Genomic DNA, 27,915 nt, shown 5'->3' with positions numbered 1-27,915 from the left:
AACCTCGTTCACCATGAATTCTGGTGTAACTGATCTTAGCTCCTTTAGGAACATCAAATAATTTGATAATCCTGTGACCATATGTCTGAACTAAGGAAGCACCATTCCACCGTGGGTCCAAGAAAAACTTTAGAGATTGCCCTTCCCAATCTGGAATTGGTTGTTTGCTGACATAAATTCTATGACCCCTAACAGATACTTCCAGGTGGAGTTATTATACATCAATGAATAAGACCAAATAGAATCATGCTTAAGGTAAAGATTCTTCAACCATGGAATCCACATTCTATCCTTTCTTAGTCCCAAAATAAACTGCATTTGGTGGCCTTATCTATTTCTGCAAGTCTTCTTAAACCAAACCCGCCTCCAGATTTTGGGCAAGCAAGCTTATTCCATTCTAGAAGATGAAGTCTCTTAGAATTTATTTTGCCATCCCAAATGAAGTTTTTATTTATTTATTATTATATATATATATATTTTTTTATCATTTTCTAAATCACAACAACTGGTAATTTGAAGGCAGAACACCAATAATGAATAATAGAATAGATAACAGATCTTATCGACTCAACCCTATCAGCAAAGTGATAGATTAAGAGAGCTCCACCACCCATTGAGTTTTGCAGCAATGTTGTTGGTCAGAGCATTACAATCCATATTTTTCAAGCCTTTATCTATCATAGGAAGCCCCAAATATTGAAGAGGAAAGGAACCACAGTTTATCTTCGAGATTCTGCCGAGAATTTTTCCTTCTAACTGCTTTAGAGAAGAAGACCTTGCTTTTTTGAAAACTCACTTCCAGACCCGAGAAGGCGAGAGGGTTTTAAACTTATTAAAGATATTCAAGATATATTTAGATGGCCTCGCACTTGCTTTAACAATCAGAAATAGATCATCTGCATAAAAACAGTATGTAAAGACTAACCCATTCGATTCAGCAGCACCACTAGTGTGAACCCCCCCATTATTCCTTTCAGGCTGAACCATATAGGAGAAAATTCTGTAATTAAGTGTGAAAAAAGGGGAAGAGAGAGGGCAACCTTGCTCCAAGCCTTTTTTCTGCTGAAAATACCCTGCAGGAGTGCCATTTATTAACACATGAAACCATGAGTTAGATATGCATTATGTTATCCATTCAATCAATTTATCCCCAAATCCAAAAGCTTTTAGAACCTGAAATAAGAGGTCCCAAGAAACAAGTGATATGCCTTTTTGACGTCTATTTTAAAGGCCATTGACTAAAGAAACTTTGTAGTCTGTGGTAGAGAACAGTGGCAACAAGTAGAGGACAGTGGCAGCAGTGTTTTAAAATGTATAAAAGGCGTGGGAAAGAGGATTCTAGAGCTCAAGCCTTGATTTGGCACATGTTAGGTGAAGGGTGGTCCACTTGCAGTCTTGCATAATTGGGGGGATTGGGTTAAATTGCATAATTTTGGTAAATTGCATCAATTATGGTGAAATGGCATTATTGTGGTAAATTGCATCAATTAGATCAAATTGTTTCAATTAAGTTATTTGTTATTACCTCAATTGTAGGGTAATCCAATGGTCATCAATTGTTATAAAAATGATACTATTTAACTCTGATTACTCAATAAATGAATGAATAAAAAATTTCTTTGTGAGTGATTCACAAATTCTGAGGGTGTGAGGCCTTCTCTAAGTGTGAAACCTAGGCCCTGTTGGTATGATTCCAATAGGTTTTTTCTTGTTTTCAATTCTCTCTCTACTAACAGCTCTTGAAGCCCAATCATGTTCATTTGAACTTTCAGCCCAAAACTCTTCTTTGCTTCTATTCGAGTCTGTTCTTGTCTTACATCAGTTTTTGGTATCAGAGCCGAAGTAGACATTATGTTTACGCGATCCAAAAATAGAAGATTGGATAATCATCAAGAGATTGAGTTGCTGTCACAGATTTTGTAACAACTTAAAGGGCTGAATACTCGATGCAATGAGATAGGAGATCGAATTTCGCGATCTTTAAACAAATCAGTAGGCCTTGAACAAGAAACTGCATTTAGTACTTACGATGGCAGAAAGTGGCAGCATCAACAGCCTTTAAACCCTCAGCTGATCCACCACTACATTCCATGTTGGAGTTGTTAAAGTGTTTTTCAATTTTATTATAATGCTTTATTTGAGGTGGAGAAATTTTCAGTTGAGGTGGAGCAATGAAGAGATTCTTGTTCAAGGTGAAGCTATGGTGGAGCATGTACGTGAAGACATAGTCTGATCACGTGAAGAATTGGGATGCTCAAAGTTGCTGATTTTGGTGTGCACTTTGGCCACTGCCAAAGTTGAACCGGTTCAAAGGCTTTGAACCGGCTCAAGTGTGGTGTCGACTTTTGGCTACTGCCAAAGTTGAACCGGTTCAAATGGGGCTAAACTGTTTCAACTTGGACAGTGAGTTATTGGAAGTTACGAGAAACAGTTTCCTAATCAATTTTGGAAGCCAGAAGACTTGGGGAAAAGGCTGAAGATTTGGGGAAGAAGTTGTAACTGCTATTTTAAAGTTGAAGACAGATATGGTAACTCTTTGTAGGTAAGTTGGGGAATACTTGTCTAACAAGGAATTGGGTTTTGAAGACTCTATAAGTAGAGATGGGTATGTGAGGTTTAGAGAGAGAGAGGAGAGAAAAGATGTAAGTGGTTTTAGGGTGAGTGTTGTGAGAAGAGGAGATTGTATATGTAATTCCCGATAGTATACATGTAGCCTCAAAAGAGATGATGAGTGAGTGAATCTGGTTTTGACATGTGGTTGTATATTCTCTTCCTTGATTCATAATAGTGAAAATCTCTCTCTTTCCATGGACTTAGCCTTAGAGTTGAGTGAACCATGTAAAATTTTGTGTTGTGCATGGATATGTATGATTGTTATCTCCATATATGCTTGTGTTGATATGATGTGATGATGCTTCCACTGTGTGTGATGATGTTTCCACTGTGTGTGATGAAGGAGGGATTTAACTCTCAACAACAATCGACCGTTGAGTGGGTTAGAGGAAGTTAATTACTCCCCAACAACTGGTATCAGAGTCGATGGTGGGTTAGAGTGTGTGACTGGTCCTGAAGATCAGTAGAAGAAGATTGATGTGAAGTTTTTTAGAGCAGAAGGTTGATCGAGAGGGGTTATGGAGATTTAATCAGAGTTAATGATAACACGAAGAAGATAGATGGTGTGAAGACACAGGCCCATGAGGAACAAGTCTTGGGATATGCTCGTTTTCAAGATGGGGTGAAGGTGATATTGTGAAGCCCATGAGGAATAAGTCTTAGGACAAGCTGGAGGATGCTGTTTTCAAGATTGGGCAAAGGTGACAGGGTTGAAGCCCATGAGGAACAAGTCTTGGGGACAAGTCGGAGGATGCTCGCTTTCAAGATGGGGAAAAGGTGATAGGGGTGAAGCCCATGAGGAACAAGCTTTGAGGACAAACCAGAGAAGCTACTAATTCTGAAGATGGGGCAAGGGTGTGAAGAATGAAGGGGTTTGTTCTAAGCCCGATAAAGAGCAAAGGGGAATATGAAGAATGAGGAGAGGTTTGACTTATCAAAAAAAAAAAAAAAGAATGAGGAGAGGTTTGTTGCTTTGAGCCAGAAAAATAATTGATGAGGATAAGTTGAAAGCGTGAGCAATTGAAAACCAACGGGGTGGATAGAGAAGATAGAAGAGAAGAAGCAGCATGATGAATTTTAAAAAAGGTGTAAATTGTTAGAGTGTTTCTTTATTTCATTATAGTGCTTTATTTGAGGTGGAGGAATCTTCAGTTGAGGTGAGCAATGAAGAGGTGGAGCTATGATGGAGCACGTACGAAAAGACATAGTCTGATCATGTATTGATTACATGAAGAATTGGGATGCTTAAAGTTGTTGATTTTGGTGTGCACTTTGGCTACTGTCAAAGTTGAACCGATTTAGAAGCTTTGAACCGGTTCAAGTGTGGCGTTGACTTTTGGCTATTGCCAAAGTTAAACCAGTTCAAATGGGGCTGAACCGGTTCAACTTGGACAGTGAGTTATTGGAAGCTGCGAGAAACAGTTTCCTAATTAGTTTTGGAAGTCAGAAGACTTGGGGAAAAGGCTGAAGATTTGGGGAAGAAGTTGTACCTACTATTTTAGAGTTGAAAACGGATATGGTAATTCCGTGTAGGCAAGTTGGGGAATACTTGTCCAACAAGGAATTAGATTTTGAAGACTCTATAAATAGAGATGGGTATGAGAGTTTAGAGAGAAAGAGAAGAGAGGAAAGATGCAAGGGGTTTAAGGATGAGTGTTGTGAGGAGAGGAGAGAATATATGTAATTCCCGAGTGTAAAAATGTAGACTCAAAAGAAATGATGAGTGAGTGAGTGGGGTTTTGACACGTGGTTGTATATTTTCTTACTTGATTCATAATAGTGAAAATATTCTCTCTCCATGGACGTAGCCCTGAAGTTAGGTGAACCATGTAAAATATGGTGTTGTGCGTGGTTGTGTGTGATTGTTATCTCCATATATGTTTGTGTTAATGTGATGTGATAATACTTCCGTTGTGTGTGATGAAGGAGGGATTTAACTCTCAACAACAACCGACCGTTGAGTGGGTTGGAAGGAGTTGGTTATTCCCCAAAAAGAGTTCCCAAGAAATACTTTAGAGGTGAATCATCATGAGTCACATGATGCCACTAGAGATATTCCAAAGAAGTCAAAGTGATGGAACATTTAGCACACTGACAACAACAATGCCACCAAATGATGGATCGGATGCATCTTTCTATAACATGGCTCCTTCTGAAGGAAAGAGTTCAATGGCTAGCAAGGATCGTGAGAACCTTGTTGATGATGAGACTTGCAACAATGATCATTTGAAGGAAGTTGGAGAGAATGTTTCCTCCATATCCGTTGTGACGTGCATCCTTGATTACCCTAAAGTTGGTGGCAAAGATGGGCAACAGACATCTAATTTTCAGATGCAAGTTCATCGTGGAAATGGCGGAAGTTGCAGGAATGTTGTGTCCACAGCCACAGTTGAGTGCCTCCAGCCTTCGATCCAACCAAGTCTACAACCATTCAAAGTGGCTTGGATATATAGTACTTTTACTCTGAATCTGCCAAAAGATGCGGCTATTGGAGTAGATACTTGGTGTATATTAGTGGGCACTGCAAAGAAATGGGAGCATGCTTGTGCCAAGAAGCAAGAGAAGCTGGTTCAAACATCTACTAACTTGGTAGATGAGGTCCAGAAAAACAAACTGCCCGAAGAAACAAATCATGTAAGTGATAAGCTAGAGGGGCGTCGTGCATCAAAAGAGCATTTTAGAAGGTTAAGTTTACCTATTATTTCCTCAGTTGGTCCTAATGCAACAATTATGCATTATAAACTAGAGGAGAAAACATTTTTAGGACTTGATCCAAACAACATTTGTCTATTCGATTCGGGAGCACAATACCTGGATAGAACCAACTGGGTTGCTCTTTATGTTCTTGCTTGAATACATTTGTGGAAGGATGGCCTTGATTTTCGACATGGTACTAGCCATGGAGTTGGTATCAGAGGTGATGGGTCAAATGTTGATTTTGTTCTCGGGTTGCGTAGAACTAGTCAAGTACTTGATGCTATAATCATTGTTCTGAATTGTTTTTCGAAAAAGACACATTTCCTTCTATGTTCTAAGACCTCCAATGTTGTCCACAATGCCAAACCTTTTTTTCAAGAAGTTTTCCGACTTCATGGGTTGCACAACACTATTGTTATGATCGAGCTTTGAAGTTTATGCTTTGTTTTTTGTGCAAATTATGGAAATTGCTGAATACAAGGCTGAAATGATCTTGCTCTTTTCACACTTATGAGCAATTTCATCCCTTTAACTCGCCGGATCTGAGTTTTTCCAAGCCGGAGAGAATTGGTAGAGAACAGTGGCAGCAGCGTTTAAAATGTATGAAAGGCATGGGAAAGAGGATTCTAGAGCTCAAGCCTTGATTTGGCACATGTTAGGTGAAGTGGGGTCCACTTGTAGTCTTGCATAATTAGGGAGATTGGGTCAATTTGTATCAATTATTGTGAAATTGCATCAATTAGATCAAATTGCATCAATTAAGTTATTTGTTACTTTTATTATGCTAGAGTGGGGGTGGTCTGGGCATCAGGAGGTTGGTTCCCTTTAATCAAGCTATCTTGGGTAAGTGGTTATGGAGATTTGGGAGGGAAAGGCATCGCCCTTGGCGAATGCTAGTTTCATGTTGTTTTGGAGAAGAAAGTGGCGGCTGGTCTACTAGTCCGGTTTCTATAATGGGAGGAGTTGGTGTGTGGAAATCCATTCGAAAGGGTTGGAATGTCTTCTCTTCCCACATCAGATTCAAAGTTCGTGATGGCAGATGTGTTTGATTTTGGGAGGATCTCTAGTGCGGTGACTAGCCATTATCTTATACATTTTCCAGATTATACAGTATTGCAGTTGATAGACATGCTTGCGTAGCTGACTGTTATATGCTTGATAGTAGTGGGATTACGTGGGACATGCACTTTCGGCGTTCTTTTCAGGATTGGGAGATGGACGAGGTCAGTGTTGTTAAAGGCGCGCCTAGGCTTGAAGCTCAGGTTTAGCGCTTGTTGTCATCCCAGGCTCACTGATGTTTACTAGGCGCGCGCCTCGGTTGCGCCTCGTCTTGTTTGTGAGGTGCGACTAGGCACGCCTCACTGATTTAAAAAAATACGATTGTTCTATTTCTTAAGCCAAAATGGGTACTTTTGGCAACTTAATAAACAAAAAGGAAAGCTCAATCATACGATATAAGGAACTTTTGTTCAAAAGAATAAAAAAACAAGAAAGCCCAAGAGTAAGTGTTAACCAAACAACGATAGAATGAGATTGTGAGACGAAAACGAAGCCCTAGTTGCAGAGATGAACGACGAAGCCACGTCGGTTCTTTCTTTTCTCTCTTCTCCTCTAGATCTCTCCTCATCTTTGTTTACATCTCTTCTTTTTTTTTTTTTGCTCTGTTTTTTCCTTTTTTTTTCTTGTTAACAATATTTTTTTTTTGTTAACATATTTATTTCTTTTTGTGCTTTGTTTTGCCATTCAAAAAACACATTTTGCTTTGCCTTTCAAGAAAACAAATTTGTGCTCTGTTTTATGGTTGTTGGATGCTTGTATAGTTGATGGATTTACTTTTTTATATTTGATATTAATTTTTAGAATATTGATATGACTTATGAGATATGAATGTTATTATGGTAGTTTAAATTTTCAATTGTGCGCCTCACTTCACTTAGGCGCGCGCCTCGCGCCTAGGCTCCAAAGGACCTCTAGCGCCTTAGTGCGCCTTGGGCCTTTAATTACTATGGACGAGGTATGCGTTCTTTTGGATCTGTTGTATCGGCAGGAGGCAGTTGGCAGAGGTAGTGATGATATTACATGGATCCCCTCTTTCCATGGTCGTTTTGAAGTACAATCCCTATTCCTATGCCTATCTAATTTTGATAGCCTTGATTTTCCATTGAAGACCATATGGCGTTCTATGGCTCCAACTAGAGTGGCATTCTTTGTATAGACTGCTATATGGGGTAAGATCTTGACGATTAACAATTTGAGAAAGAGAGGTATTTGTATCGTTAATTGGTGTTGCCTGTGCAAACGAGATGGTGAGTCAATTGATCATATTCTGCTGCACTGCCCTGTGGCGTATGACTGCTGGAATCTTATACTCAGTTTGTTTGGCATGCTTTGGGTAATGCCCTGATCTTCTAAGGATTTGATTCATGTATGGAGAGGATGTCGTGTGAGAAGTGGTTTACGCGATTACTGGAGGATTGTTCCACATTGCGTGTAGTGGTGTATTTGGTAGGAAAGGAATAGTAGAATGTTCGAAGGGACGGAGTCATCCACGGCGACGCTAAAACTTCATATTATTCGTTCTCTTTTTAGTTATGTGACGAGGAGTACTTGCTCCTCCTCCGATGATTTAATTATTTTTTTGGATTCTTTGAGGCTTTAGATCCCGGTTCCACTTTTGTATAAGGGACGCGTTCCCCTTTTGAATGCCTTTTTATTCAATTATTACTTATCAAAAAAAAAAAAAATTTGCTAGAGTTGACTTTTGATTACCTCAATTGTAGGGTAATCCCCATTATTTGTTATAAAAAGGATATTATGTAACTTTGATTACTCAGTCCATGAATGAATAAAAAAATGTTATGAAATTTCTTAGCGAGTGATTCACAAGATATGAGGGTGTGAGACCTTCCCTAGGTGTGATGCCTAGACCCTACTGATGTGATTCCAATAGTTTTTTCTTGTTTTCAATCTGCTCTCTGTACTAACTGCTATTGAACCCCAATCCTGTTCATTTGAACTTTCAGCCCAAAACTCTTATTTGCTAACTTTCTATTTGAGTCTGTTCTTGTCCTATGTCAGTGTGAAACCCTCTTAGAATTTCATTCACCATAAAGACATTACCTTGGATTTTCCCGCCTTTCACAGAAGCTGATTGCTCACAACCTACAATTCTTCCCATCACTGAACTCAACCTTGTAGCCATTAGCTTAGTAGTAATCCTGTAAACTGTTAGAGCACAATGAGATTGGTCTGTAAGCACTTTGACACAATTGCTTGTTTTGAACGAGGCAGATAAAAGAAGAGTGGCCCTTTGATAGCTTAGTATTTGAGAAGGAAAATTCAACAGCATTTGCCACATCTGGTCCCACAATGCTCTAAACTTGTTGAAAGAATCTTGGTGGGAAACCCATCAGGGCCTGGTCTCTTGTGAGGGCCTAATCTGTCAACAACTGATTTAATTTCATTAGCGGTGACTTGACTCTCCAAGTACTGAGCTACTTTAAAAGAAAGTTTAACACTGGGCTCCATAGGCATAAAAGAGATCTTCTGATTATGATTACAACTAAACAGCTTCTGATAATGATTCACAAATTCCTGCTCAATCTGGTGTATATCAGTGGACCATTTTCCATCTTCCTTTTGAATAGCAGAAATGGCATTAAAAGCTCTATGTTGAGCTAATTTTTTGATAGGAAAACATGGTGCATCTATGAGTCTCCTGAAGCCAATGAACTCTAGCCTTTTGGGTTGCTAGAATTTCCAAATTCTTAAGATCAAATGTGGCCAGATTCTCCATTTCTATTAGACCTGGATTGCGAGGTTCAGGCATGGACCTAGTTAAGGCCCAATCAGGGCATCCGCCCCCACTAATTTTTTTTTATTTACATTATTACCTATATATCTTGTTTAAATTTTAGAAATGCCCCCACTCAATTTGTAAAAATACCCTTCACATTCTTGCCCCCAATGACTTTTTCGGATCCAAATGATAATTTTCTCCTTTTGACTCTCTACCACCCCCACATTCATGGTAATCAGGGGCGGAGCCAGGATTTTATTTCAGAGGGGGCACAATGCACTTGTTAATTTTTTTTTTTTTAATAAATATGACAATATAATTTTTTTTAATCAAAAGGCAAATAAGAAAAAAATAGTTGTAAAATAATAGGTTTAAAAAAAATAGAAATAATATTTTAATTAGATACAATCACAAATGTCATCGATAAAAGAAATAGGTTTAAAAAAAATAGAAAAATACAAAGAAATTTTTTGAAAATGGAAACAAAAATTAGAAAAGGAAAAATATATTGTATATTTGAAGAAGGGATATATGTAATTTTTTTTTTCAAAAGGAAATTAAAAGAATTTTTGAAAATTTGAGGGGGGCCACTATTTAAAATTACCATATAAGTATATATATACCAAAAATATGCACCTATGTATAGTAAGTTGGAGCAAGGCCTTAATTGGCTCCGCCCCTGATGGTAATTAGTTCTCTCACACACTTTCATATTCCCATCCAATTATTGAAAAATACCCCACTATTAATATTCTGCATCCACAGATTCTTTTTTTTTTTTTTCCCAGAAAGTCCATGGATATTTTTAGTCCAAAAAAAAGTTAAGTAAATCGGCTCACTTTTTTCTTCACTCTTTACTGCCCCACATCCATGGTAATCTAGGAAACACAGATATGACTAAAAAAAGGTCAAAGAATCTGGATCTAACACTGACAGGGCTCATAAAGTGTCAGACAAGCTACCAAAAGTTAAATTCTTATATTTATTATTTTATTTTGTAAATGTTTTTCTTCATTTTTTTAACTTTTCAATGGCGCCCCCACTCAAAAAAATTCCTGGGCCCATCACTGGCGAGGATCTTTGAGCATTTCCGTTTGAATTTCACACAATTCTTGCTGGACTCAGAAAGTTGGTCTTTAACATGTCTGAGATCCCTCTTATTCCATTCCCTCACTTTAGACTTGACATTCTGCAGCTTTTTAGTGAGTATATATATAGCCATGCTTGTTTTATCACCTCAGTAATACCTTCTTGATGACACCACACTTTAAGGAATTAAAAAGGTTTTGGTTTAGAAGCTATCTGATCAGATGTATTATGATATGAAATATGTGATGCTGTCAGAAATTTTTTTGTGTTTGGATATGGTGTCAACTACTCTTTATTGATCATACTTCTGTCTAATTTGGCATAAATTCTGCTTCCCTTTTCCTGTCTATTGCACCATGTCCATTGACAATTAATTGTAGGAAGTTCAGTCAATTCCACATCATTAATCCCTTCATTAAACTCCATCAGCACCTTCTAAGGGACACAAACACCCCCCTTATTTTCTACTCGATACCTGATCACATTCCAATCACCAATGGAAACCCTTGGGCCCATCAACAAGTGATTTACATTAAATTAAAGCCACTCCATAAGTTTCTCCTCTGTGATACAAAATTGGCTACATAAACAGGAGACAGGAAAACACATTTGTTATCAGAGAACTGAGTTACTTTGAGATGCATCCACTGGTCTCCTTCATGCATAACCTGAACACTAAAATAACTGGATACCATCCCACCACAATTCTGCACAGAGGGTGAGAACTACTGTTTAAATCCAGCATGATTTTGGATTAATTCTTTTCGACACCTTATAAATTTTTTTTGGCTTCTAATTCTGGTGATGGAGATCGTGAGGTGTTCCGCACCTATGTCAGGCGTAGGCACAGGGATATTTTAATATTTTTATTTTTAGTGGAGATCTATTATTATTATTAGCAATTATTGGGATTTTATTTTATTTTATTTTATTTTTGGGTTTGCCTATAAAAGGCCTTGATGTAATAGACTTTAGCAGTTTTGGAGATTATTGATTATAGTTCTTTCTTTGAGTCTCTCTCTATGTTCTATTGTTTCTCCCATTTCTGTTCTTGCTTTTCTCACCCATTCAGTCTATCTTACCTATCTATTCACTCTGTTCTCACCCAGTTTCGTCTATTTTCGCATCCCCTTCTTCTAGTCTATCTATTCTTTTATTTTCTCATCCCTTTCTTTCCTTACGGTTACTATTTACACACTACTTGTCCTGTGTCATCTGGTTTCTAAAAGGCAAACCAAATTTAATGATCACACACCAATCCAATTTCTGACTTCTTTTTGCATAGGGGGTCTATTTAACCCCCTAACATTCCAACTACCCAACATTTAGAAGAGGTAGAGCACCCCCATTTATCATACCTCTAGTAATTCTATCAGAGCTCACTTATTTTCCTCTTTGCTTTTGTATGTTTGTTCTGATATTTAGCAAGAGGATTGTAGTGTACACTTTTATTCCCTTTTCCATACCCTGAACTGAAGCTTTCTTTTTCGCACTGGAAGAGGTACTCAACCCTTTCATTTTATCGTCTGAGATGATACTACCATCAAAAGATTGCAAAGGCATATAGCAAGATTCTGAACTTTATCCCCCATCGTTCTCTCATGAATACTTCAGTGTGGTCCACTGGAACCTCATTTTGTTTTTCATTAGCAAGACTATCCAAAATTTGAAATCTGTTCAAATAGAGGGTTCATTATGCTGCACATCCACGTACTTAACATTTGTCTCAGATTGAGGCTGAACTTAAAAAGAGATGGGGACTTACTGGGTCTTTGAACATTCACCATTCTCATACTCGAGTTATTATCAATTGTCACAACCTTTTCAACTGTGTTCCAATTTTGAGAAGATTCAGCTTTCTTTGGGTGCCACACAATAATAGGAGCTTTTGGGCACTGTATTGAGGAATGACCAAACTTCTGGCAGTGATCACAAGGTTTAGGAGCCCACTGTTATTTAAACTTAACTTCCACATACTCATTTCCTCCCACCATTTACATATTATGGAAATCGACAGTTTACATTGATTTCCACACAAATTCTGACAAAACTGATCCTGGACATGGCTTCAGTGATGGTATCAGCATATAAAGGCCTGCCAATGGCATTTGTCACACAACTAAATCCTTTAGCAGTCCAATATTCAAGAGGATGGTTGAAGATTTTTACCCAAATAGGAACCTACTCCATCAATTCTTTCACTAAACTCATCTTTGGCATCCATTGCTTTAGCACCAGATTACGATTGGCAAGGACCCACGGACCCCTCGAGAATGAATCTAGTGTTGGAAGAAAAAGAGAATCGAAACACAGATAAAACCCACAACTATGAGGGAGGAGTAGAGGACATACACAACCCAGCATTTGTCCCACAATCTCGTGGCAAGATTTTGGACCAAGGAGAGAGGCAATGATGCAAATGATTCGTGGGCTTTAGAAATTTGATGCAGTCAATAGTGTCTTGAAAAGTGTACTCAAAGTTTATTAAGTATTAATTATGGTATGGGAAGCTGAAGGTGTCATGGAATAGTAGAAGTTGTTGTTGATGCTTTAAGGGTTCCTTGAAAGTTAGTCTAGAGAAGTGAAGTATCATTACTAGTTTTATTCTAAAAGGGCCAGCCCTCTTATCTGCTGTATCAAGTCTTCATCAATATCATTTTATATTCAATATAAGATGTGGCAGTGTTTTTAAAGGCGCACCTAGGCGCGCCTAGGCTCGAGGCGCAGGTCTAGCGCCTTTTGTCATCCCAAGCTCACTGATGTTTATTAGGCGCGCGCCTCGTCCTATTTGTCAAGGTGCGCCTAGGTGTGCCTCGCTGTTTTTTGTTTTTTTTTAAATGATTGTTCTATCTCCTAATAAGCCAAAAAGCGTACTTTTGGCAACTTAATAAACAAATAAGAAAGCCTAAGCATATCAGTGAAGGATCTTTTGTTCAAAAGAATAAACAAATAAGAAAGTCCAAGATCGAGCATAGAAAGAGTGAGACTGTGAGAGCAACGATGAAGCCCTAGTAGCAGAGAAGAATGACAAAGCCATGTCAGTTCTTTCTTCTTCTTCTCTCTCTTCTCCTCTACTCCTTTCTTTTCATCTTTGTTTACTTCTTTCTCTTTGTCTGGTTCTCTTCTCTCTCTCTTTTTTTTTTTTTTTTTTGAGCTCTACTTTTTTCTCCTTTTTCTTCTTTAACACTCCTCTTTTCTCATCTACTTCTTTTGTCTCTGCCTCTTTTTTTTTTTTGGCTCTAATTTTTTTTTTTCTTTCCTTGTAAACAGTTTATTTTGATAGATTTATTTCTTTTTGTACTCTGTTTTGCCTTTCAAGAAAACAAATTTGTGCTATGTTTTATGGTTCTTGAATACTTCTATAGTTTATGGATTTACTTTTTTATATTTGATATTAATTTTTAGAATATTGATGTGACTTGTGAGATATGAATGCTATTATGGTAGTTTAAAATTTCAATTGTGCGCCTCACTTCACTCAGGTGTGCGCCTCGTGCCTAGGCTCCAAAGGACCTTTAGCGCCTCGAGCCTTTAATAACACTGAGATGTGGGCATGGTAAGAGCCATGCCACATCTTATATTCTTCTGATGATTTGCTCAAGTCTTAGTTGTAAATCTGAATGAGGGTTCTGCTGTCAAGAGCATGGATTTTCATCCATTGCAACAAACTCTGTTTCTTGTTGCCATGAATATTGGTGATATTGCATCATGGGGAGTTGGTGGTAGGGAGAAGTTTGCTTCCAGAAATTTCAAGGTTTGCGACCTTGGATCATGTTCAATGACTCTGCAGACATCTTTGGCTAATGAGTATACTGGATCAGTGAACAAAGTGATATGGAGTCCTGATGGCATCCTTTTAGGTGTTGCGAATTCTAAGCACATTGTGCAGATATGTTTCTATCATGCTGGTGAGGAATGAGGATATACAAAACAACCTAGATATTGGTGCTCATGTTGGTGGTGTTAGTGATCTTGCTTTCTTTCATCCAAACCAACAGTTATGCTTCATAACTTGTGGAGAAGACGAGACTACTAAGTTTGGGATGTTGCTAATGGTTCTAAGCTGTACGCTTTTGAGGGTTATGAGACTCCTGTTTTATTATAAGAAAAATATTCATTTCATCTTTTCAACTACTATTGAGAGTAAAAATAATAAATCTAATCCAGCAAAGTGTTTTTTTCATGTTGGGCAAGCTGAAGATATAAACAATGAACTTCGAATGGGACATGGTGCAGTATGCATTATCTCATTTAGGATGGATTCTTGGTGCGACATATAGCTAGGAATTGGTCCAATGTAAAAATCAGATTAGTTCAAGTCTTGGTTCCTGATTTATCTTCAAGCAAGTTTTGGCGATTTCACAAGAGAGTTCGGGAAGTTCATGAAAAGGTGTTCCTTGTTGGTAAAAGAAGATTATTGTGCTTTGTTCGAGTAAGGAAAAGAAAAAAGAAAGGTTGGAAGGCCTTAATCAGGTTTTTAAAAGATCGTGGTAAATTGCTTAATACCCGAGGGCGAGTTCTCTTCAAGGAGGAGGGTTTGATGCAAATGATTCATAGTGCTTTGAAAAGTTGATGCAGTCAATAGTGTCTTAAAAGTGTCTTTGCTTTATTAAGGAGTAAGCTGAAGATGTTATGGGAATAGTAGAAGCTGTCATTAATACTTTGTGGGTAGCTTGAAAGTTAGTTTAGAGAAGTGAAGTGTCATTAACAGTTTTATTCTAAAAGGAGCAGCCCTCTTATATGCTGTAATCAATTCTTTATCAATATCATTGAGTTATTTCAAACTAATACTTCTTCTAAGGTTTTTCCCAGATTTCTCTTTAGAAGTCTAGATTCCAACGGCGCTTGGAGTAACTCTAGTCTTTCTTACCGCTGGAAGAAGGCTTATGTATTTTTTTCCCTGTTTGCTTCAGACACGTTCCTGCCGATGAAGTATTCCACCGAAGTGTTCTTCCATTTGTTACTTATCAAAAAAAGAAACAGCATCCTCTGGAGGGAAGATTTTGAATCTGTTATCTTCGATAACAGGGTCTACGTACTCTAATACCATGCGAGGAATGGAGTCTGAAGCAAAAACATAGCTCCAGGATTTTCCTTTCCCCACATCAGTCAAACTTCCATTAGGTTGTTTAAGCATCTCCACATTGGTCGTTACAAATGAATGGTCAGGATTAGAGCTTCGGAGTGGGTAGACAGGATTAAAAGTTTGGACTTGTGGTCTTGAGGCCTCACGTGACTCAGAGGTGGAAAAGTAACAGAGTCAGTTACAGGAATTACCTCTTCATGATCCTCACGCACTTGAGCTTGACGCGCCACCGTGGGATCAGCCCTCAGAGTCAGGTTCCTGATTTCGGCCACCAGGAACCCCATATCTGTGATTTATGACACTCAGAATAGCTTTGTTTGATATAGACTTGTGGGCTTAAGGCCTCACGTGATTTAGAGGTGGAAAAGTAACAGAGTCAGTTACAGGAATTACCTCTTCATGATCCTCATGCACTAGAGCTTGACGCGCCACCGTGGGATCAGCCCTCAGAGTCAGGTTCCTGATTGCGGCCACCAGGAACCCCATTTCTGTGATTTATGACACTCAGAAGTCAGAATAGCTTTGTTTGATATAGACTTCTCAAAGAAGGAAGAGTTCTCTAAGAGAGAACCAAGTTGTCTTTCAAGATTGAGAGCCTTTTCAGGGACAAGCTCACATTCTTCAACTATCTGAGATCGATTCAGAGCTGCTAGAGTAGATTAAACCACAATTGAACCAGATCGAGCATCATTTTCTCACGTATTTCCGATTTAGTTTGAATCTTTGCTTTCAGCAGAGGAGTAACAGGGCAAGAACCTCCATCATTGCCCTCCAATTCCATCGAATTTTGTACATCACCACTACCTCTAGTTGGTGCAGAACTCAAGGAACGAGAAGAAGAATGCGATATGGGCGCCATGGCATGAGAAGATGATTACTGGAAAACTGGTCAACAGTTCTCCAGTAAAGAAAAGAACAACGAATAAGGAGAACAAGTGGAAAGAGATGGACTAGACCAGAAAATTGATTGATCGAAAAAACGAGCAAGGATGTCGTGAAGTGAGTTAGAGAGAGAAACCTAGAGCGAGAAGCTCTCTAGGGTTTGAATTGGATATTTAAAGAACTAATTGGGTTGAATTCACATTAAGGAAATGAAAGGTTTGAAAATTTTCGGAAAGGTTTTGGATTTCTTTGAGTGATCTTTCTTTCTTAATGATTCGTGTGTTAGTTATGTGATTGGCATTGTTTTTACGCAACATCAAAGTTTTTCTTTCCAATTCTATTTTAATACATTGGAAGATCTTTTATTACTATAATGATATACATTGGATTTCTCTTGCTTTCCACCTTTCTTTTCTGCAGGTGCTTGATTATTAATCTAATTGTGTATTTCAATAGATTGCCAGGTAATTCCTTGTCAATTTGATTTGTTTTTTCTGTTTACGTTCTGTTCATTTACAGAGTAATTGTCTTGCTGCGTTTGTTTTTTTTTTTCCTTTTTCTTCTTAGCCAAGTCTCCTACAGTTTTTTTGGTGCATTTGATTATTTGGTATCTGCACTGTGTTTATGCTCAGACATATACTTCATTCCATGCCAAGTACCAAAAGCGAGGGTCATATCCTCTTTGATGGCATGTACAGAAGCTTTACTTTCGTAGTCAGTAATTTAGTTTGCTGTTTCTGATAAAACTTGCTGAATTGGGGCATGCATAATTCTCATCAATTTCCAATAGATTTACTCTTTGGTGAAAGAGATAAGTAAACCATTGGGGTCCACCTTAATTTTCTGGTCTCTGTTCAGTCAATAAATCTTAATTTGAAAAGCCACCTTCATTTTCTGGTCTATGTTTTGTCAATTTATCTGTATGTGTTGATCCTCTCAGGGTTGAATAGTGTTTATTCTAGTTGATTTTGTTGAATGGTTGAATAATGTTTTCTTTAACTGCTTTTATTGTTAAGTGTGTAACCTACCTATGGCAACTCAGTTTGAAGAAGAAGTGTCTGACCATTCTTCTTCTTAAGACACAGAGAGTTCACATGAGGCTCTTGGTGAGGATGAGAGTACTGTTCCATCAGCCCAGAATGAGAAGGAAGAGGGGGTTTTGCGTCAATAAAACCCGACAAAAGAAGTGACAGGACCCTTTTGAGGTTATTAAATAATATCTTCCGTTTAGTATCTTATGCTGACTTTATTCTGAATTTCCTTTAATCAAATTTTTAGTTGAACATCTTTTTTCTTTTTTCTTTTTTTCTTTAAGCCCAATTAAATAATCTAAAGAGGTAGAGAGTTGCAAGAAGTATACTGGGGAACATCTTCAAAAAATTTTTTAAAACAAAATGCATACGAAATTTTGTTGCCTTCTCTCTCCCCTTTAAACATTGTAGTAGAGCAATCTAACCACTTTAAACAATGTACTAGAGCCAATTTGATCCTGTTTTAAATATCATTAATTTTTTTCCAACTGTACGTTTCCTTTGTTTTGTTGACATCAATATTACTACTTTTTGTTTTTTGGTCAATTAAGGCTGTGGTAGGAGGGTTGTCAAGTTCCTAATCCAGCAATACATTATAATAGAGCAATCTGAAATAATCTAATTGTTTTGCAGTGCTAATGCATTTGGACGGTCAAATGGTCTAGAATCTGTGAAGTTCGCCAATTTCCTAGGCGCAGTTGCGAAGAATAGGATGATAGCCCCATTATGTTGTAATGATTGAAGGCATTTTTTTTTTTTTTTTTTCGGGTACCTTCCAATAAAAAAAGTCTTCAATCATTACAACATAATGGGGCTATCAAACAGGACTTGTGGAATCTTGTCAAGGTAAAAATGTTGTTGCTTTGAAGGTAGATACTTTATTAGTTTCTTTTTCATGTTTTTGTTAACTCCAGAAAAGTTATTTAATAGCCAACTGATATCTTTTCATAACGTTTGTAGAAAAACATGAGTGCTGCATCATAGCAAAAACGTGGACTATTGCTTCCATTGGTAAAAATGGAAGGATTTTAATTCTGATCTAGAGAGAGACTACTGTGCTATTTGGGACAATGATGAGAAACGATTGTTTCACCTGCCACCTTGTGTTAGTAAGGATGATTGGGTGTATTTGGTGAAGTACTTTATCTCCAAGGAGGGGAAGGTAAGAAACTGAATATCTAACATGCTTCGTACCACGGGATTTTGGGTAATTAATTGTCTAAATATATATATATGGTATGTCTTTGCATGTACACGAATTAACTGCCACTTTGCTCAAGATTCTTAAAATCAGCTACAAATTTCTGCATGTTATGTATCCTTTCTAACTGTTGAAAATGCTTATATAAAAATACATGGTAGATCATATGGTTACTAATTTATGGGTATTGAAATTTTTTGGGCCTTAAATAGACCATAATGGAAACATGGGATTCATGTAGCCGACCCCAAGTAATTGGGAAAAGGCTTGGTTGTTGTTATTGTTGTTGAACAGAACTTTTCAATTCTGCAAGATATCATGTTCTGTTCTATATGTTGTGGTATTTGCTTGCAATTTGTGTGATTATTTTGTTAGAAATGAGCAAAACTTTTATTGATTAATTGCTGCTGTATTGTACATGCAAATGACAAAAGAACCCAAAATCTGACATAATAAACATATGTTGATGATACTCAATTATATCTGGCATTTAAAAAAAAAAAGAGGCTCAAAGCAAACCATGGCTCATACCACGGGAACAGGGAGCTACGCACGAGTAGCTTAGTTGGTTAGCATCTTGGCATTTTTTCATGGATTGTGTACTTCATGAACTATATATGTTCTCTCCCCCTAGGCAACTCAAATATATTATTTTCATGTTAGATGAAGTAAGAAAATGGCAAAGCCCCTTTATGTGCTGAGCTATTTTGCCAGACCCACAAACATAGAGATGGAACCCCTAGTGATGATGTTGCTGCCGCCCAAATGTTGTTGAGCTTACTCAACTCTGATTATTATATTTTAGGAAAAATATCACTTACCTCCCTCGGGGTTAGGCCTAATTACAGACAGTACCTTAACGTTTCAAAATTTGCAAAAACCTCCCTCAAAGTTAGCTCTGTTATAACACTTTGCCCTTCCGGTGATGGTCAATGCTGGTCAATAAGTGTTTTTGATTATGTCAGCCATTTTTTAGCATGAATTACCACATTTGCCCTTACTATAATTACAAAGACATTTACACCCTTACTAATATACCCACCTCTCTCTCTCCTAAGTCTCTTGTTCTCTCTTTGGCCTCCCAACCTTCAATACCACAATCCTCGCACAGTCGAAGAGGTCTTTAGGGATCATATAATATATATCTTGTGATGTCCCAAACAAAGGTGCACAAGGGACTGGTTGTGTCGGCGAGCAAGGAAGGACGGAACATCGGACGGCAGCGAGCTATGAATAACCAATTGGCAAAGAGCAATAATGTGCTCCGTCTACAACAAGCAAAAAGGACGACTATGACGGGACAGCGACAAAGTGCGATGACGAACAACGACCGGAAGAGTCGCGATTATGGCGACGGTAGAGATTTCTGCGACAAGCACAGTGGCTATTCTGACAACAAGGACTCTGGGTCTAAACGGCGAGCAATCAGTGAGGACCAACGGTGAAGGGCATGGACGGACTCTTAACAGTGAGCTCGGAATGACGTGCGCAGACTTTTATCGGCGACAATGGAGTACGGATCTATGGTCGGCGAGCAAGGATTTGCAGTCGGTGAACACAATGGTTGTAAAGAGAAAAGGTGAGCCCAGCAACGCAAGATACTGGCGGTGAACTAACGAGCTAGGTCGTGCTCGGCGGTGAAGAAATGCTATGATCCGGCGATGAAGCGGACTGAAATGGCGGCGATGATGCACAATCTCAACAAGGAGACCAACGGTGGTGAGCAAGGATGCCAACACTGAACCGATGGCGGCGGTAACTTGGTGGTGGGAACTGCGGCAAGCATGGTGGTTCAGTTTTTTAATTGGGTTTTGGAATTTGTTTGTGGGAGAAAGAGGAGAGAGATGCGTTTGTTATTTTTTTATTTTATATAATAAGGGTATTTTAGTCATTTAACAAGAATTCCACCGGAATCTAGCTCCGTCACACTAGGGGGAGGTTTCTGCAATTTTTGAAACGTTAGGGGTACGGCTTGTAATTAGGCGTAACCTCAAGGGAGGTAAGTGATATTTTCCCTTATATTTTATTATTAGTTACTGCCAATTGCAATGAGGTTTCCTTTTAGAGGAAAAAAACAACGTTAAAAAGAATAAGCACAGAGGTCATAATGTTGGTGGGAGAGAATAAACAAAACCACGGCCATAGTGAGAGGCTTATCAATAATCTCATCCTCTCCTTTAAAACTTCCATTTATATCTTGAAGCCCACAATTTCCCCCCTCTTTTATCAACTGCTGCACACTACTGGTGGCAGTGACACCAAAATTAAGTCATGGCCTCGGTTGCGCTCTCCATAGTTAATTTCATCATTTCAGGTCATTATATATCCATAAATAGTAGCACTTTTCTTCTTTTGATCCAAATTAATCTCCTTTATTTCTTGTTATTTATGTGAGCAAAATGACACATAAAATCAATTTTACATAATGAGTGATGCCAAAATTTGATGAAACTTGTGCAAGTGCGGGAAATAGTAAAGGGTTCTCTGAATTTGCCTAATTGGCCTGTGGTCTATAATAAGTTTTAACCACCATCTACTCCAAAAGCTTAAGCTATTAGAAATGGTGCAACTTTAATACTTATATCCTTCAACACGCCCCCTCGCATGTGGCATTCTTTTTTATTCAACACTTGTTTTTCAATTTTAGTTAGGGTGACGGTGAGTTTTGAACTTGAGACTTTTGGCTTTGATACCATGTTAACTACCATCTACTCCAAAAGCTTAAGATGTTAGAGAGGGTGGAACTTTAATATTTGTATCCTTCAACAATAAGCACACGCGTAATTCTCTCTTTCCCTCTCTCTCACACACACACACACACACATTTATAGGCGTGACAGAAAAGAAGCTTTTTGCTTAGTAGGTCTACACCACGACAAAAAGAAAACCTGAAGTTGTTAATTAATGAACAAACTGATTACTTGGAGCCATGCAAATAAGCCTACTTTCTTTTTGTTTAATTTTGTGTTACAGGTTTAATTAGAAGAATTATCTAAAAGTCAAACATAAGGTGCATTTACTTCGGGAGGTAGCCTTACCCCTCTTGATTTGTACTCTGAAGTATAGGATGTGTGGTTTGAGGATTACACCAAGCGCTGTTTGGGGGCCACCTCCTATGAAAGTGGAACTTGAAGTGATGCAACAACAAATCGCCATGCTTATACAGCACGTGCAAGTTCAAAATTCTAATAAGCTACTTGAGCATGTGCTGATTCTCTTGATAAATTAATAAAGGGTAATTTACACAGATCTCCCCTATGGTTTGCCCTAATTACAAGGAGCACCCTTCCTGTTTCAGAAATTACGCGGACCTCTCCTACTTTTGAAACTATCCTACACGGACCTCCCTTATGTGTGACTGACAGTTAAGTACACTAACTGACGTGTCAAATTACTAAAATACCCTCATATTATTATCTTAAATTACTAAAATGCCCATAACAACTTTGGGCTTTCGCCACACCGATGATGGAATTTTTAGTTTCTGGATCTCGCCGACATGGATCTTCAGTGGTGGGGTTATTGACTGTTTCTCTCTCTTGATTGCAGAGGAGATTTGATGAGAGAGAAAGGACGGATCGGCTATGATACTGGGTCTACGCAGCGATATACCGGCGGTGACTACAAGGATGGGTTCATCACCGATGGTTAGAGAAAGAGAGAGGAAGGAGAGAGAAGGGGCATCCGGTTCGACAAAAAGAAGAAAAAAAAAATGCACAATAACCATTTTAGAGAACTCATGATTAAAGAAACCCAATAAACAAAGTTTGTTGAACCAACCTTGACAGTCCAATCCACAACCTCCATTCTAGCCCCCAAATCCAAGTCCCCATTCCTCAACCTGTTCAAGTAATCACCACTAGGCAAATGCTCACATTCCTTTTTGACCATTAAAGCCAAATACTCGTCAATCTGAACTGGTAACCCATTCCAGGACTCTTCACCATCAAAGCCCTGGTTTTGATTACTCATTCGGTGATTTCTATGATTCCAACTGGGTTCAAAGTCCTCCCTCAGAGACCCATCATCATCATCATCATCATCATCAAAAATGCTGCTCTTGTCTTCTACATAGAGAAGGCTTAATACCGCACAATCAAAACTGGGTGCCATTGCAACACCTCAAAACTCTCTCTCTCTAAATTCGTGTGATTCTCTCTCTGTGTTTTCATAATATATCTCATAAAATGGAAAAAAAGAACACGAGTTTCATTCAACTGATTGTTTTAGATAATAAATAGATGAAAAATCAGATTTATGTGTGTGTGTGTGTGTGTGTGTGTGTGTGTGTGTGTGATCTATATCAAGGACAAGGGTATTATGGGAATTTTAGTAAAAATAGTAGCTGATGTCATCATTTTTCGTCGTTGACTGCTGTTGACTCTAATAGAAGGGAGGTCTGTGTAAATTATTTTCATTTTTAGGGGAGGTCCGCATAATTTCCGAAACAGGAAGGGTGCTCCCTGTAATTAGGGCAAACCATAGGGGAGGTCTGTGTAAATTACCCATTAATAAATTAAGAAGAAAATTACTTATCAAAAAAAAAAATCAAGAAGAAAATTTCTTGCAAATGTGACCCAAGTTAAAGCCCAATATTTCTCTCAAGTTGAAGAGTCAGGCAAATTGCCACGTACTGTCTGTCATCCACCACAAAGTTCTCTGAGTGGCAGCTATGACATTCAAACTGACATGTGGCAGTAATCTAGTGGTTCAACTTTTAAAAAAACGCACCTACACAGATATTACCCATTTTGTGAAGTTTCTCATTTTTCCATTTTTGGGCATTTTTTCAAATTTTCTGAATTTTTTATCACCTCGTTTTGCGTGTCGAGCGTCGTTCGGCATGCTATGTGAATCCCGAGAGTTGGTTGGGGTGTTTCTTTGAGTTTAGAACTCTTAAAAATGCATCTCGGGTCGTTTCATCATTTTTCATATTTTTGGAGGCCTCGGACAGGACCCACGACCGGATTGGTCGTGCTCGTGATTTTTATTCGGTATCATGGTATCTCATATATTATTATTCGGAGCATGTTTATATGGTTATGTGATTAATTGTATAGTTGTAGCATGTTATAAGGTGAAATTTGCAAAATGGGGCATTTCGGTCATTTCTTAGGTCAAGGCGGGACCCGCGTTAACCAAACCATTGCATATAGGCCATGTTTTCAGATTTTTTTAGGCATTTTTCTTCTTCATTCCCAATGGAGCTCCCTTCTCTCTCTCTCTAAACTTCCATTTTCAAGCTCAATTTTCACCTTTTTCCTTCTTGAATTGGACTTCGCCGTTGAAGGCAAAGTTAAAGAGCTCGACGAGGACTACAAGTTGATCGGAGCCAATTTTTGATTTGGTGTTCTTGGGATTTCCGAAATTAGGGCTTGGAATTGGAACTTTTTGCATCCTTTTGAGGTAGGGGTTTCTAAGACCCACTCTATTTGATTTTTTGTGAATTACTTCTCAATACTTGGTATATAGCATGCTTAATTTGTGACAACTTCTTGAAACATGATTTCTATGTTTGTATGAAAATGTGTGAAGCTTTGTGTTACTTGTTATGTTGTAGTGATATATGCTTCCATGACGTTAATCCGCACTTCACTTGTTTAAATATCATGAATGATGTGTTGAATACTTGAAAAGTTATTATGTTGATCATTATCCAAAATATGCTACATAATTGAGGGTTACAATGTGTGGATTTCATAGCATTGGACATGATGAGTCATTCATGCATGGCATTGGGAAGGAAAAGGGAAAATTGATTCGAAAAGAAAAGAAAACGGTTTTGGGAAAAAGTTTTGACAGGAGGTTTGCGAAAATCCAGTCGCCTAGGAGTTGTCTAAGGTCTGTGGCGTTAGTGCAACCTAGAGAGAACTAAGGAGACTGCCCTAGCGTGGTTGAGTTACTTGGGCCCCAAATGACGCCATGGAGTTGCCATGGGTCAGGGACAGTTAGCCAACGCTCTTGTGCCGCCATGGAGTTACCATGGGACGGGTTACACTAACGGTTTGGAAATGATGACAGAAAAAGGTTTTGGAAATAGGGAGCGACATTGCATTCCATAGCATGGCATAGTTCGTTTATGACTTGGATTATTGTTGTTGATAGTGTGGTTATATTTTTCCCGAAAATGGCATGATCCGATTTTTTTTTTTTTTTTCCTATTCCTTGTTGGATTCACGGAGTCACAAGATGTGTGTCTTAGGCACTTCCTACAGAGCGGTTGGCTCATCCCTTTATTATTAATATTTTTCAGGATACGAAAAGGAAGTGGCGGACCACAATCCACCATAAGTTTAGTCGGGTTGACGGACTTGGACTCTTTTGTTCTTGATATATATATTACCCTTTTGTTGTAAATTGTAATAGGTGACATTTTGGTATCTAGTTCATGGTTGGAAATGGTCTTGAGACCATCCTCCTGTATTTTGTGGTCTCATTATGATTTCAATATCCATGTAAGGCCTTAAGACCATATTTTGATGTGTGACGGACTTGTTTAACTTTAATGATGTAATGAACTCATGTATGGTTTTATTTGAATGTAATGTTACCTAGTTGTATTAATTTCACCATCAAATGAAAGATTTGGGACAAGTTTAAACTTTAATAAGGTCACCAAGGGGCCAAAGGGGCGCATATATGCACAAGTTCACAATTTTAAGCTTTCTGGGGCATTTTTCAGGGTTCTTATCATCTTGAACCGGTTCAGCCCCATTGAACCGGTTCAGGGGTGCATTTGGTTCATAGTTGGGCACATTGCCCATCTTGAACCGGTTCAGGGTCCTTGAACTGGTTCAAGTCTCCCAGTGCACCTTTTGGCTTTCGCAGTTTGACAGCTTGGATCACTTGATTTCGGGCGGTCATATCTTCTTCGTTCTGAACCCAAATTAGGTCATTCTTGAGTCCATTTTCAAGAATTTTAAGTTAGTTTTCTAATAAGACCAACCCCATCTTCAATTTCCATTTATGTTGAGAGTTATGGTTGTTTTAGTAGAATAGGAATTTCCCTTGAACCGAGTAAGGGCGCTTTTGGGAAGTTATAACCAATGACCGTAGAACCTCTTCGAACATCATGGAACGATTAGAATGATTGTTTTAAACTTCATTTGACTAGTTTAAAGGCAGGTTATCCTCTCATATTGTAAAATGACCATTTTATTCCTAGTGTGTCATTGGGTTTGGTTAAGGACCCGGTTAGCGATTCGGACCCCCGGTTTGGGTCGTTACACATTTCTTCTCAAATTCCCTGCTACATATAAGGTGCAAAGGGTCCTAAATCTTTAGAACTGCTGAAGGAGGAAAACATGGTCTAATTTGTACTCTTCATTAGAGATTGCTGCTTCTTCTAGTGCTCCCAGTAACTCTTGGCAAACTTGGTCCGCTCAAGGCAATTCATCAACATTAAGAATCACCAAAATGGTTATGCATATTACTAGCATGTTTAGTACATTATTATTATGTTATTGCACTATTATCTTACTAATTAAATGTCTTTCTTAAAAATTTAGTTTCCATCGAAGCAAAAGAGGGAAAAGAAAAAGAAAAAAATGACAGAGAAAGTCGTTCTGGTGAGCATCATCTTGATCTCTTCCAATGCATCTCTCTCCTTCCTTCCATTCTCATCACATTCTTACCTTGCTTTTCAATGTTTCCACTAATATTCTTATTGCCATTTCACCTATAGACAGCCTTTTTCATGTCCACTTTGAGCATATGTATATTCCGGTTAATCTTTGTCTAAAATCTGATTTATAAATCAATTTCAGGTAGGTGGATAAAAGTAATGTTGTTTGTTTACTTATTGTCCAACAAGACATCGGCCCTATTTTCATTCACTTGAAAAAGAGTAGTAGTCTCAAAATTTTCCCTTCTCCATATCATTGTTGAGGATGTTTCAAACTTAAAGAGAATTGCCTTTGTTTCCATTTACAATGTTCAATTTTACAGTTCATAATTGAAGCTGAATCTAAATTTTTATTTGAATGGATTGAGATGGTAACTATCGAATATTTTCGCAGTTAAGTTTGGAATGTTAAGAAATCATATAGGATTTAAATGGTTTATATGGGAACATAAAGCTACATTTGAGTCTTGAAATATAGGTAATTTTGACCATCGGAGTAAAGCTCACCTGAGTCTGAACTTCCTTGTGGAATACAATTTTGCAAATATTTAGTAATAAACACCACTCAAATACTTAAGCAATTTAGTTCAGGGATTTTTTTTTTTTTTTTTTGGCTGCTGCAATAAACACTGCTCAAATAGGACTTGAAAGATCTATATATATATATATATATATATGTTGGAATTTTAATGTATATGGGTAAGTGAAAATGTGCAAGTTTTTCAGTTTTAGGGAAGCAATGGTTCTGAAGGTGTTGAAACAGGACACAAGGTAAAAGAGGCTATTGTGAAAAATCCCAGAGCAAAGTTGCGGCTAAATCAGCAGCAAAGAAAGTGAAGAAAAGCTCGTCTCATGTGAGCGGATCAGATTCACCAGCAGTGCTTTGATCAAATTTTCCCTTTTAGTCCGTTATTGTACTAATATTTGACAAATGAATGGTGCCCCCAAATATAAATATTTGGGGTGGTGGTTAAAACCAATATTTACTGGCGGTTTTAAAAAACCGCTGGTGATTCAACTGCCGGTAATATTTTAACCTGACGGTTTTTTGTGTCTTTACGGGTGAATAATATCTTCTAGTCTTCTTGTGTATTATTTGATCACAGAATGATGTCATGGGATCACGATTTGTCAGATATTATTTTTGATGCTTCTGGTTCTGCACCTTACTTAGCATGTTGTATCATCAAAGCTGGCAAACATTTTTGGCGTCAAAACTCAAAAGGTCCAAAATGCTGAACCAAGAGGGCAGTTTGAATTTTGCATGTATGATTTAATGAACTAGGTTAGTGTTGGACCAATAGCTATAAAAATTATAATTTTCAAATTTAGGGTATGTGAGAATTAATGTATGGATACCTTCTTTTTAGGATAGGACTCTGGTATCATGAAGAAGTAAAAGATATCACAAACGCTACACAACAAGACAAGAGCCATATCGATACAATAGAAATAAGCATTGGTGACCATTGTTTTTATGAGAGATTCTCAAATCTATCCATCTGGCGTCTCAGTATATGTATATATGGTATATTTGTTTGCCGAGAGAGAAAAAAATTCAACAATTCTGATTCTATTTATATCTAGAAAGACGGGGTGCATTGAGAAAATAAATTTGGCTGCGAATGACAATGTAAATTCAAACTCTGAGTGTTTGATTTTGTGTAAAGATTAAAAATAAATCTGTACTCAATCCGTGAAACTAAGACATGTTAGATGCTGCTTCTTTCTATTACCTTAAAACGACGTCACTTCTATAATTTATATAAAGCCCTAGATGTCATTAATGTGCCACATAGTAACATCTATCTAATTTAACTTATGATAATGTAGAGAGTTTTTAACTTCCTCTTTATTTCCAGCATCAAATTGGTTTAACTAAGTCAAAAATTT

The 27,915-nt window shown here is 37.9% G+C and overlaps 1 long non-coding RNA gene across 1 annotated transcript; it reads left to right on the top strand.

Moving 5' to 3' along the window:
* The first annotated feature begins 647 nt into the window (after window positions 1-647).
* LOC132313080 (uncharacterized) lies at window positions 648-27,181 on the top strand. Its single transcript, XR_009483385.1, has 5 exons — window positions 648-17,371; window positions 17,831-18,043; window positions 18,158-18,359; window positions 25,907-25,966; window positions 26,749-27,181. It is a non-coding gene; the product is annotated as an uncharacterized LOC132313080 (long non-coding RNA).
* The last annotated feature ends 734 nt before the right edge of the window (window positions 27,182-27,915 follow it).

This window comes from Cornus florida, unplaced genomic scaffold (genome assembly GCF_030987335.1).
Source record: "Cornus florida cultivar Cherokee Brave unplaced genomic scaffold, ASM3098733v1 CherokeeBrave_3.0.0_Hap2_Chr06, whole genome shotgun sequence".
In the NCBI taxonomy this organism is placed as follows: Eukaryota; Viridiplantae; Streptophyta; class Magnoliopsida; order Cornales; family Cornaceae; genus Cornus; species Cornus florida.
The sequence above is the reverse complement of the archived record's forward strand: the minus strand, read 5'-3'. Positions and strand labels throughout refer to the sequence as shown.